Genomic DNA, 14,033 nt, shown 5'->3' with positions numbered 1-14,033 from the left:
AAGCAAACAAATCAGAGCCGTATCCCGATAGTGAAGGTGCGCTGGAACGCAAAGCATGGACCGGAATTCACTTGGGAACGTGAGGATCAGATGAAACTGAAATACCCTCACCTTTTTGCTTAGTTATTTGTAATTTCTTACTTGATTAAATTCTAATTTCAGGACGAAATTCCTTCTAACGGGGGGATGATGTGACAACCCTAAATTTCCATTCTGTACAATCTATATCACTTCAATAGAAGTTATAGTGGTCACTGTTAATTTTCAGACTTTTTCACATAAGTTTGAGTAATTCAGGGTTTACACTTCAAGAAATATCAGGAGAGTGGGCGCACTAGGGTTTTGTGCAACACTTTTATTCCAACACTCTATTATATTAGAGATCATTTCAGGAATAAAAATATTTTCTGCCAAAAATATTTCAGGGCTATGAATAGATTTCTGAACCAAATTCATTCACTATTCACATTTCCAACTAGAGAAAAGCCATTTTCTCTCTCACGGATCTTCGGGTTTCTATACCAAAACGTGAGTAACTCCTTCTAGTAGTGATTAGAATGCTTATTAGATGCTTATAACATGATTTAGATGGGTAAATCATTAGATCTAGGAGTTTACTCCCCAAGGTGTTCTTGGGCGGTAAACTCCCGAAACGAAGCTAAAACCGACCCTTGTGTTATACCACTGCCCTAGACTCATTTGTATATGTATTTAGGACAAAAAAACATCCATAAATCACCCAAGTTTGGGAGTTCACGGCCCAAGAGATTCATAGGCCGTAACTCCCTTTTCACACTCAAAATGGTGTTTTAATGACTCTAAAACTTTAAGGCTTTTATCTAGACTAGTTTCCATTTAGTGTAAGGCCTTAAGCACATCAAAGAACACATACAAATGCGAGTTTACAGCCCAAGTGTATCTTAGGCCGTAAACTCCATAGAAATGGACAAAAGGGTGTTTTTAAGACACCTAAAGCCCTAGACCTTTACAAGGAATTGTTTCCACTTAATTGAAGGACCAAAACTCATCCAAATCACTTAACAAAGTGAGTTTACGCCCAAGAGAATGCTCTTGGGCCGTAAACATGAAAGAATGGCACCAAAGTGTGCCTAGGGTCCTCCTTTGCCTTAAACAATTGACTAGAACATATCCTTCAAAAGCAAGAGGCTTGAAAACAACAAAAACACCCAATACTTAGAGTTTACGGCCGTAAACTCTAAGGGGAATGGCCTCAGGGCCGTAAACTCCTATTTGGAGTATTTCTAGACCTTAAACCCTTCCAAGGACTTAGCCACCAAGTTGGAATAATTCTAGGAACCATTTGGGACTTCAAAACACACCATAACCCCATGGTTGGGAGTTTACGGCCGTAAACTCAAGAGTTTACAACCGTAAACTCCATGTGTGATGTTATATGGGGAGTAAACTCACTTATAGGGTCCTTTGGAACCCTAAACACAAATACCTTGTCCCACAATAGCTTAGATGCAATCCTTAGGGCTTAAAACACTTATATAAAGTGTTTATTATGTCTAGGATGTCTTAACTTTATCAATTAGTGATTTAAGACTAATTGAATGTATATATGTGTGATTATATGTTCATTAGGATCGTAGCGTGTGTACAAGTCCTCGCTTGACACCTAGCCATCCTATACCGTTCAGTTCATTCCAATCACCAACTACAGGTGAGTTCATACCCCTAATCAATATTTTAAATGATTTTAAATGCTTTAATGGGGGGGGGGAATACAAGTAGAAACAAACATGTTATTGAATCATTGATATGTATTTTATAACTGTGTTTGTCATTTAACAGATTTCACATGCTACAAAATGTGATGCATGAAATGGTTTTACATCTTAAAAACACATTGTTACCAAATGTTTCACCTTTGAAATGTTTATCAAAATGACATCAAGTCATTGTTGATTATTGTTCAAAACCCATAAGATGTCTTACAAAACCATTTTACATTCTTGAACTAAACTATGCATATACACTTATATTCTTATATATGTATTGATGTTATAGTTTACATCTTTCATTTAGTTTCCCACACCCTTGAGTAGTAAGAGTGTATAAACCTACATGATCAACAAGTTATATTACAGTAAATTATCATAGGGATAATTTGAAGATATCAAACATTACTTCTATTACAAGGAATCACACAAGAGTCAGTTCATTCATGAGTCTATACTAGCACATTTCCTGATACATGAGTACTTACAGATGTTTATCTGATACATGAATATGTTTACATATACTTACCTGTTACATGGACACACATACATGAATACCATACAGGAACACTTTTACATAGGTGCATTATCCTATATTCACTTACCTGGATACTTGTACTTAGGACTACGAGGATGATTTATTAGTACTTACTGTGTAAATTATCTTTCCTATCTCGGTTCAATGGGGTAGCTCGGCGGGACTTACCATTCCGAACCCCACTGATTAGCACCAGTGGTCGATGACCATCTACGGAGGTCTAAGGTTACTACTTATATTAGGTAGATCGATTGGGACTAACCCTTCCACCCACCTGCTGCTGCTACAGAGGACAATTGGACAATCTTCGGATGTTCATTAGGTTATACCTTTCGCTTATTGCGATGATTGTGTTACTCCTAGTACCCAACGATGACACTTACATTAATACTTGTTTTGGACAATCTTCGGATGTTCATTAGGTTACATATTTCGCTTAATGCGATGTTGTGTTAGTCCTAGTACCCAGTGACAAAACTTACAGTAGTACATTTTCCTGTTTACTTTATTTTGTGATACATTCACATAAACGATGAGTTAGACTAAGTACATTAGTACTAAACAACCAAAGGAAAACTATCATTTTACTTACAAAACATTCGGGTCTTGGTAGAAGACTACACTTCATACTTACAGAACATTCGGGTCTTGGTAGAAGACTACATTTCATACTTATAGAAAATAAGGGTTTTTCTAGGGTTTTTCATACATACATCAACATTTTCATTTAACGTTTTCCATGGCCTTCATAACAAATTTTTACAAACAAGGCAATGACACTTACATACTTATGAATTCACCAACTTTAAAGCTGATACTCGCTTTCAAAATAACTTGTATTCTCATGTCAACAGTAGACAGGTACGATGGCCAGGTTTTGAGAAGACGGAGCAGACAAGACTTGTCTTCTATTTTGATTGTATATTTTTGGTGTCTTATTACAATGAAAGAACACACATGTATTAAACTTTACTTATAATGCAATGGATGATGTTGTTGCTTGTTTATTATATTACACTGTTGTGATACTATACATGACGTCCTCCACCCCTGAACGTTTCCGCCGTTCGTGGTTTTGGGGTGTGACAATCTTCTTGTAGCTTAGTTAGGCGCTCCTCAATAGTCGCCTTAAACGATGAGTTGTCTTCAGTGAGAGTTTGACGAAGACTGGCGAAGGACTGTAGTTCTGAGGCAACTGAGGTAGCCAGCTTGTTGACAATAGGGTCAAGCTTCGTTTTACTGGCATCGGCAGTTTCCTGTAAAGACTGCAAAAGAGAAGAAGTGTCAAGAAATAGTTTTTCGACTTTTTCGGTCGCATCAGCACATGCCTTAGTGGAAGCGTCAATAGCGGCAGTGGCTGAGCTGATGGAGGCTTCATGAGCCTTAGTGAAAGCATCAACAATCCTCTGAATAGCAGCCTCAGAGATGGTAGACTGGGATGAAGAAGAGGAGGAAGCAATGAGAGAATCAATCTTCTCGTGAATCTCCTTGAGATGCTTCTTTGTGACAGGAGCATCATCGTCATCGTCAATTTGCACCTGATATGGACTGTAATAGACCGAATCAAATGTCATGTTCTCTCCACCAAGAAAAGGTTCTTCATTGTCTGCGGAGTGAGTAGGAGATGAGGGTGGAGGCTCGGTTGTGAAAGTAGGTTCGGGTGTTGATGTATGTTCGGTAGTAGGAGTGGGAGTGGGTTCGGGTGCTTTAGTAGGAGCCCCCGTATCAGATACGTTGGTTCTTACTTCAGCGGTTGTTGTGGTAGCTTCAGTGAAAAGGGGAGGGGGTACTGGGATAGAAGTAGGTGGAATTTGAGTGGTGGAGGTTATGGGGGGAATGGAAACAGAAATGGTGATTGGTGGAGAAGAGACAGGTAAACTAGAAACATGTACCTCTGGGGTAGGCGATCGTGGAGGAGTGTTACCACGGGGGGACTCTTCGGAGTCAGAACTTTCTCCCTCAGATTCGCTTGAGGAGGAAGCAAGTTTCAGCTTTCGCCTAGGTTGGGTTTTCCTCTTCTTCAGTGGAGGAGATTGAGCCGCCTTGGTAGGTTTGCGTTTCTTCGGAGAAGGGCCTTTCGCTCCCTTGACAACCTTCTTGTCTTTCCCCTTTTCATTTTTCTTTCCCCTTGGAACGGGCCTATCAGCATCGTGGATTGACTTAATCATATCAGGAGTGAGCTCTCTCGGACCAGAGCGACAAAACTCCTTGTAGGTTCGGATGATGTGGCTGTCGCTTGGAAAATCTCCAAACATTAACTCAGGGATTGAGCCATTGAACTGAAACTTAGATGCATCAGAGACAATGATCTTCGTAGTATGGAAAGTACCTATCGAAGAGAGTGGAGAATCAGCAACAATGGGGACTTGATACTTTTCCATCACCCATTTTGTGATCAGCGTCCAGAAGCGAGTGTAGGAGATCTCTGAATGGCGAGATGTAGAGGCAAGACTCTGAATCAGCTGCTGCCATAAAACCGACCCATAGTCAAGGTTGATGCCGTTGTATACCCCATAAAGAATCGTTATAAACAGACGACTCGCTCCGTCTGAACCAGCACTACGTTCCGATAATCCCTTGAATAGCACTGTGAAGAACCCGTTCCACTGAGGAGGCAAGCACGATTTCTTGAACTTGGTGACCATCGTCAAAACCTCAATGTATCCCATGTTATAAAACATGGAAAACAATTGACCCACTGGAATGGAGTCAGGGTTAACCCTAGATGAATCGGGTTCAAACCCTAAAAGCGAACAAAATCGCTGCTTGGAGATGGATGCCTTGTGATCAAGAATGTCGAAGAAGATTCTATCGACCGACTTATCATAATGAGCTGTGGAGAAGATTTGCGATAAACATTCCATAGGAACAACTTCAACTTTGGTGAGAGCAGGAGCTAGCCGCGAATATTTGAGGCATTCGATGATCGGGAACATAAAGGCATCGTAAACGTGGAGAGTGAGATCGATGATCAGATTTGTTGAGGACGAATCGGCAGAATGTGGGATGTGGCATGAGCAGAAGATGAGTCCGCCATTGAAGTGAAGAAGTTGGGAGAGATGATGAACAAGAGAATAATCAAAGCGTTTCTTGCTCTCTGAATTTTGGGTGCAGTAAAGAGGTAAATTATGGTCAACGTTACCTTTTATACCGTTGTGAGAGGAGATAGAAGAATCTGTTCCCAAATCCTCGAGGGAAATACGAAGGGTTAGGTGATTTACGTGTGACATTTGGGATCCCCAATGATGACGCAGGAGAGAGAAAAACTATCCCGTTTCACACGCCTTCCCATCAGGCGTCGTTTAAAGTGTCAAAAACGGTTCCACTTTGCACGCCTGTCCTTCAAGCGCCGTTTGAAATATCAAATCGATTGGATTTTCGGTTGAGTCAACAACTTATCCCTTTAGTATGAGTTGTCATCATAAAGTAGAATGACCACGTGTAACATTCTGAGCCACAACTCTTTTATAACTTCAAAAAAATGGCTTGTAAGTAATGAAACCAGAATTATGGAAAATCAAAAAGATTTTCATGCTTAGTGTGTAAAAGAAAAAGAAATAAAGCAACACATATGTGGGAAATTGTGATGTCAATAAAGACACGAAACAATGGATCCTAGGCACGAATCTCTTCTTTCAAAGTCAAGAGAGACCTTAAAGTCTTTGTTTGGTTTCCCGTTGAATTACGATCAGACACTTATTGAGAAGTGTTGAAAGGCATCTTTTAATCAGGCTAATTTGGGTGGCTTCGCTTCAGTTCAGAATTCCTGATCTTGACATAAAACAGAAATTGACTGAAGTACTTATGAGACCAATGTAGTCTGTTGAACAAGTAGGGTTGAAAAGAATTTAAGTGGCATGGTGAAAATATTTGTAGGTGAAATCTCATAAAAAAAATTAAAACTAGATTCCATGGGAAGAAATGTTATGGGATATAACAATTTCATAGGAATCACACAAAGATAAAATTCAGAGATTTCAAGGTACAGCCTTAAGGCTGAATTCGTCAATTCTTTAGTGAAAACTAGAGCAAAGTTAATTGTTCACCGTCAATGCATAGAAGGTAGTGAATTGAGGGTTTCACTTAGCACGTAGTGGCCCGAAGCTAAGATCATGAACACAGAAATTGTGTAACCATAAACCTCAGTGGTAATTTCTGAGTGTCTCAAGGGTTACGTGTATAAGAACGAAATATGATGGAGAAAAATAGTTGAGATGGTGTAAAGAAACCAAATTACCTCTGCTATTGAAATAAGGACCAAGCAGAAAACTCTTATCTCATGTGAGAAGAGAGTAAGGTAGCTCATGATTAGAATAAATATAAAAGCCTAATTCAGAAGACAAGGTTTGTATATACCAAGTCAGTAAGGCTATTATTCAGAATCAGGTGAGGCTTTGGACACATACAGCAGCATGCTTCTAGGGACACTTAACTAATAAAAGTATTTCCCTACAAATATCCACAAAAAAAAAAATTAACGAAAAAAAAAGTGTTTTTGGAGTTTTGAAAAAAAAAATTGGAATTTTTGATTTAAAGAAAGAAAAAAAAAATAAAAAAAAAACACAAAAAAAATTTGGAACCGAACCCGAGCGTTCGGTCTATTTCGCTTGAAAAAAATGAATTTGAAAAAGAAAAGGACTTTGAAAATAAGAGAGATGAAATTGAGAAAAGGATACAAAAGGTTTACAACCAAAGAAACTACCTTTGAGTGATAAGCGAAGATAAGAGAATAGGACCGAACCCGAGCGTTCGGTTCATTTCGGCACACACGTGAACCAAACCCGAACGTTCGGTTCATTTCGCTTCTAACTTTTAGTTTTGAGAAGTAGTTTTTGGTACTGACTCCGATTCCATCATTCCTAGCCCTTGTAGAATTTTATTGAAACTTGCTTCAGGAAGAGCTTTGGTGAAGATATCGGCCAGTTGATCAGTGGTTCGAACAAAGTGAATTTCGACGTTTCCATCTTCCACATGATCCTTAATAAAGTGATACCTCAGTGCTATATGCTTGGTCTTGGAGTGTTGCACTGGGTTATGATAGATTCTAATTGCACTTTCTGAATCGCAATATAGTGGGATCTTTTTCATATTGAGTCCATAATCACGGAGCTGGCTTTGGATCCAAATCACTTGAGACGTATAGGAGGCAGCTGCAATGTACTCTGTTTCGGCTGTAGATAGAGAAACACATGTCTGTTTCTTTGATTGCCAGCTAACCAACTTCCCATCTAGGAATTGGCAGCCTCCTGTGGTGCTTTTCCTGTCTAAACCACATCCTCCAAGGTCTGCATCTGAGTAGGCTTGAACAAAGAAGCATGAGTTTGATGGATACCAAAGACCGGGGGAGGTGGTTCGTTTCAGATACCGAAGTATGTTTTTCACTGCTAGCATATGTGGTTCACGAGGATTCGCTGCAGTGTACTCTGTTTTGGCATTCGTTGTTCCCTGATGGTTTGGTATGGTTATAGTTGGTGTTTTGGTGCCGGTAGCCTTGTGCGGTTTTCGATGCGGTATTCATACTTTGGCAGGTTGCGGGTTTGGTTACGGGTTATTGTTGGGAATTCCGTTGGTTATCGTTCGTGAGGGTTGTTAGTGGAGATGCGGCACTGGGTTGAGTGTCGGGTATGCGGGGCGGGAAACAGACCTAGAGCATTTGATTGTGGAGGCCTGAGAGAAGGCCGGGATCAAGCTTGAGTAAGTAACCAGGGTTATGCGATCAGAGTATTTGTATGTTTGAGGTACGTGATGGGTTGTATTGCATTAATCCCACGGGATTATGTCGTGCATGTTTCTAGAGCTGGAACCGGAAGGTTCCCAGAGTTAGAACCTGAGGGTTCGCAGAGTTTGGGTGTACGAACCCACAGAGATATAGCCTCGAGTGGCTAGTATGTGTTATGAGAGTCGGTCCAGTCATGCTGGAGACTCTGTTGGTATTGCTGGATCAGTTTGAGATTGCGGATTGTGTATGTTGCAGTGTGATTGCATTGGAAGGTCTGGCCCCGGGTTAGTGATCTTGTTTAGCTGAGGCAGTGATTTTGATGAGTGGAGAGAGTGCATGGGATTGAGAGCCCCTGCAATGAGAACCAGAGTATGTGAATAGCGGTTACGCAAAAAGGGTGGTGTCGCTTGGGTCAAGCACCGTGGCACCGGTTGGAGTGGCATTATGGCCAAGAGGGTCCCTTGGAAGGAAAAGAGAAAGGTGTGTAACTCTGAAGGGGAGTGCAAGTTCACGAGAATGAAAGCTGCAGAGCAGAAGTTATGGTTAGAGTGTTTCGAGTATGGCTTTGTGCATCGTGTTCGCGGCAGCGAAGTAGGAACCCATCCGGTTTGGGATGTCTGTCGAGGCTCAGAAGGGATGTAGGGGGAGAGAGAATCTTGAATTCTCAATGTGATTCTGATCAGGGTATAGGGTGAATATTAGTGGTTCATCCTGGGAGGTGTTCGAGGATATCATCAGTGTATCGGGTCTTCCAACCTGCGAGTGTTGGGGGTTAGTTCAGCATGTGTATGTGATGGCAAGAGGAGAACTCATGAGAGCTGCTCCGAGAGTGAGAATGGGTCTCTCAGTCGGTCCAGAATGGTTTCCTAACTCTTATTGGGTCGAGTGATCGTTGAGATTCAGAGCAGAGTTGCATCTTCGGTAATTCTCGATTACAGAGAGCGGTGGACAGTACCGAGATCGGGCTTCAGTCGACAGAGCAGATTCAGCAGATGAGACAGAGGTTATTAACCGCCCAGAGCCGACAGGAAAAGTTATGCAGACAGTCACCGATCTGAGCTTGAGTTTCAGGTCGGCGACTTCGTACTCCTGAAGGCCTCCCCTTGGAGAGGAGTGATTCGATTCAAGAAGAGGGGCAAGTTGGGGCCCCGGTACATTGGGCCTTTTCATGTGATTGCGGGGGTAGGCCGGGTGGCCTAACGTTTGGAGTTGCCCACGGATTTGAGACAAGTCCACGACATTTTTCATGTGTCGCAATTGAGAAAGTGTAAAGCCGATGAGTCGGCAGTGGTCCCATTAGAAGACATTCAGGTGGATGCGGGCCTGAATTATGCTGAGAGACCAGTGGTCATCAGAAATCGGAAGATCGAGGTTATGAGGTATAAGGAGATACCTCTAGTGTTAGTTCGGTGGCAGCACCGGAGGGGATCGGAAATGACCTGTGAGCTGGAACGTGAGATGTGGGAGCAGCATCCGGAGCTATTTTCAGAGTGAGACTTCGAGGGCGAAGTCTAGTTCTAGTGGGGGAGAGTTGTAACAGCCCGGAATTTCAAATATTGTAATAATTATGTTTTTGGGGTGTTTTAAGGGGGGACTCGGCGAGTTGGAGCCTAGACTCGCCGAGTAGGATCGCAGACCTGGTCGCGGGTTCGCGACTGGACTCGACGAGTCCGGATATGGACTCGGCGAGTCTGCGCTGTTTAGCGAAAACCCTAACCGTTCAGGTTTGGGACGTATAAGAGGGACTTATTGGCCGTCATTGTTCATTTTAGCATTCTGAGAAGAACCCTAAATCGATTGTGTGCATCTGGAGCAAGGTTATAGGCCATTGTTGATTATAGAAGAGTTGTTGTGCAAGGAAGAGAAGGGCTTGGCTAAAAGAACAGCAAGGGAGTCACGTTCTGAGGATTGGGGACACAGAGAGTACATCATCCAGGTAAGAATTCGAGTATACTCTGCTATGTTGATGTGTTTTTGGAATTAGGGTTTGTGGAACCCTTTTGTGATTAGATTGAATGCTACCCTAGTCCCCCAAACGACTGTAACCCTGTATTGGGACCTTTGGAGGTCCAGAATGTCCCATGCCTGTACATTTCGGGAATTGATGAAGGTTTTGGATTGGAATCCTTATGCCTTAGGTCAATATGTATGTTATGAATCATGGGGTGTATCATGAGCACTGAAAGGAGGACCTTACGTGATGGATCAGTCTAGGAAGGCCAGACCTATGAATGGTCGGAGCAGTTCTGACCTTAGGAAGCAGTTTGAGCGGTTGCATGGCATGGACTCGCCGAGTCCGATGAACAGACTCGGCGAGTAGCTTGAAGATTTACTGGGACTCGTCGAGTTGTTCTTCAGACTCGGCGAGTTGAGTCGGGGTGGCCCCACGATTCTTCCAGGAGGAACTCGTCGAGTAAAAAGGGGATACTCGAGGTGTAGAAAGGGTGTCTTAAGGAATCGGTGAGTTAAGGGCGAGTGGACTCAGAGTCGTTGAACTCGGCGAGTCTTGGGGTGACTCGGCGAGTTAGATCGCGGGTTGAGTGAAGTTCTGAGTATGGGGACTCGGCGAGTCATAGGGTTGACTCGGCGAGTAGGGTCAGTCAGGGGTTGACTTTGGCCTTGTCTTTGACCAAGGATTTACCAGTGGTTCCAGGGGTATTTTGGTAATTGTGGTTATTGTTTGAGTTCAGTGCATTGGTGACTGTCCAGAGGTGGGGATCGTATCAGTGATCGGAGCAGCTTGAGCTATCTGTTCAGTCGGCAGATTCGAGGTGAGTTATCCTCACTATATCGCTAGGGTTTATGGCACCAATGCCAACCCTTTTATCGGATGGAAATCCGGGTAGTTGTCAGTTGTTATATGTTATGGGCCGGAAGGCAATACATGTTATGGGCCGGAAGGCATTACTATGTGGACCGGAAGGTCATGGCCTGAAAAGGCGTATGTATGCATTTAGTATGTTGACTGATTCATAGGGTAATGTTATGCTAGTGACCGGCCAGACCGGTATCTTGTTTAGAGTAATGCTATGATATGTGATCTGTTGATCGATTGTTGTCTATGAACTGCTATATGATTATTTGTTATGTTATATATGCATTTTATGCTTATGGGCCGGAAGGCGATATGTTATGGGCCGGAAGGCAATATGTTGTGTGATGGACCGGAAGGTCGGCGTGGGTAGGACCGGAAGGTTTACCCAGCAGGGACGGAAGTCCCCTGAGACACATGGACCGGAAGGTCAGGGCCTGGAAAGGCGTATATGTGGTTGGTATTCTGGGGGTATCTCACTAAGCTTTCGGGCTTACAGTTGTGGTTTTATGTTTCAGGTTCTCAAGAGGCTGTGGCAAGGCAAAGGCGTGATCGTACCGTTCCTCGCGTTGGTGTTTTATGATATGAACCTGGGGAAAATACTCTGTTAAATAATGTATTGAAAACCTTTTTGTAACAACGTTATTAAAATGAGTGGTTTTGAAAAGTTTTAATTGTTTTGAAATTTTGGATGTTACAAGTTGGTATCAGAGCCTTGGTTTGAGTGAATTGGGGAAACATTCGTGTGACTCCAGTCTCAAATCGAGGAGGATTTTAAAAAGAGAAATTAAAATGAGAAATTAAAATGGTTTTCAAATTTAGTAAAAGGAGGACGCGGAGGTACGATCAGCCGAAGCCAGTAAGTAACCCCAAGATACCATACATGATATTTGTTTTATTGAGCTTGATAGAACAGCATGCTAGAGTTAGGCTAGGGATCTTCAGGAATTCATGATAATGTTGCCTGATTGTGATGCCTGTAGCCTAGGGTCCCTTATGGGATATTCTCAGTGTTCCTCTAGTGGTGAGGGTTGATAGTTGTTATGCATGTTCTCTAGGGTATTGTGGTAGTACTTCATACAAATATGGGTAGGTGTGGAAGGTAGTATGGGCCCGTACTACTGAAAGCACAGGACCCATACGCGTATCAGGGAAACCATGATCTCTAGGGTAGGGTTGTGAGAGTTGGATCCCAGGATTGTGGGAAGTGTCTGAGATTGGTAGGGTGCCTTCAGTATGGAGATTTCGAGGCATGATGATAGTGGATCCGGATCAGGATCGGGAGCGGGAGAGCGAGTTCCGGGTGAATCAGTGTCGTCGGAGGTTATCGATCGGACGAGCACGAGCGAGCGGGATGCGAGGATTCGCGAGATCCTGCGTGATGAGGTTGCTGCATTGTTACGGGCTGAGTTGCCAGAATGGTTTGGGTCGATCAGGACCGCCATGGTTGAGTAGTTTGATGAGCGATATGCGGCTCTCGCAGAGACGGCTGCCGCGGCGGTTACAGCGGCTGTAGCAGCGGCAAAGGGAAGACCTAGTCGGGGTTTCAGTATCGGAACTTCTATTAAACGAAGCCTCCCACATTCGATGGAGTTCAGGACCCGATTGTTGCTATGAGATGGTTATCAGACATGGAGGGGTGTTTCTCCATGAGTTTATGCCCTGCTGATCAGAGGGTGAGGTGTGCTCTGAACCTATTGAGGCTCGGGGCGAAGGATTGGTGGAGATTGACCACGGGGTCATATTTCGACGCGCAGAGGGCTGCGGTTTCAGGGGATCAGTTCAGAGAGATGTTCAGTACTCGCTATGTTCCGCGAGATGAGAGGGAGAGATTGGCTCGGGAGTTCCTTGAGCTGAAGCAGGATTTGGAGTCGGCGACTGAGAGCACCAGGATGTTTATTGAGAGGGCGAAGTTTTGCCCTGAGTTCGCTTCGGAGCAGGCTCAGATGTCCCGATATCTGAGTATGCTCAAGGGGGATATCAGACAGTTCGTGTCTGCGCAGAGGTGTGAGACCTTGTTGGAGTTGCAGGATGTCGCCTTGTGGCGTGAGTTAGAGGTTGAGTTGCAGTTACGTGAGTTGAGGCAGGCCCCGATGCAGTCACAGCCGGCGCCGAAACGGTCCAGGACTGTAGATGTTAGAATGGGGGATCGGAGCGGCCACACTTGTGGGAAGTGTGGGAGGGGTTACACCGGAGCTTGCTGGTCCGGTGGTGCATGCCACAAGTGCGGAAAGGAGGGGCACTGTGCACGGGATTGTCGGCCGTCAGTGCCAATTCGGGATTTGAGGATTTGTTATCAGTGTCGACAGGTTGGACATTTGAGGGTCAACTGTCCACAGCTTTCTGCAGGACCGGTGCAGGCTCTAGCACCGGCCACCTTGAGGAGTTCAGGAGGAGGACAGGATGGAGCGGAGCCCCAAGGGCTCAGGATCATGCTTATCGGCTTGCGGCAGAGGGAGACGGAGCAGTGCCGGAGGCAGCTGCGGGTATGATGCTTTCTTGATGTCTTGATTGCCTTGCGTTGATTGTGGCGTATTGTTTGTGCTGGTATCTTGTGTGGATTTCGATGCGGTATTCGTTGTTTCGCGGGTTTGTCATGGTTATGGAATGGTGCTTCAGGTTTTCGCTTTGGCATTCGTTGTTCCCTGATGGTTTGGTATGGTTATAGTTGGTGTTTTGGTGCCGGTAGCCTTGTGCGGTTTTCGATGCGGTATTCATACTTTGGCAGGTTGCGGGTTTGGTTACGGGTTATTGTTGGGAATTCCGTTGGTTATCGTTCGTGAGGGTTGTTAGTGGAGATGCGGCACTGGGTTGAGTGTCGGGTATGCGGGGCGGGAAACAGACCTAGAGCATTTGATTGTGGAGGCCTGAGAGAAGGCCGGGATCAAGCTTGAGTAAGTAACCAGGGTTATGCGATCAGAGTATTTGTATGTTTGAGGTACGTGATGGGTTGTATTGCATTAATCCCACGGGATTATGTCGTGCATGTTTCTAGAGCTGGAACCGGAAGGTTCCCAGAGTTAGAACCTGAGGGTTCGCAGAGTTTGGGTGTACGGACCCACAGAGATATAGCCTCGAGTGGCTAGTATGTGTTATGAGAGTCGGTCCAGTCATGCTGGAGACTCTGTTGGTATTGCTGGATCAGTTTGAGATTGCGGATTGTGTATGTTGCAGTGTGATTGCATTGGAAGGTCTGGCCCCGGGTTAGTGATCTTGTTT

Source organism: Lactuca serriola, chromosome 9 (assembly GCF_051521515.1).
Source record: "Lactuca serriola cultivar US96UC23 chromosome 9, Lser_US96UC23_V15, whole genome shotgun sequence".
NCBI lineage: Eukaryota > Viridiplantae > Streptophyta > Magnoliopsida > Asterales > Asteraceae > Lactuca > Lactuca serriola.
This window is presented reverse-complemented; position numbering follows the sequence as displayed.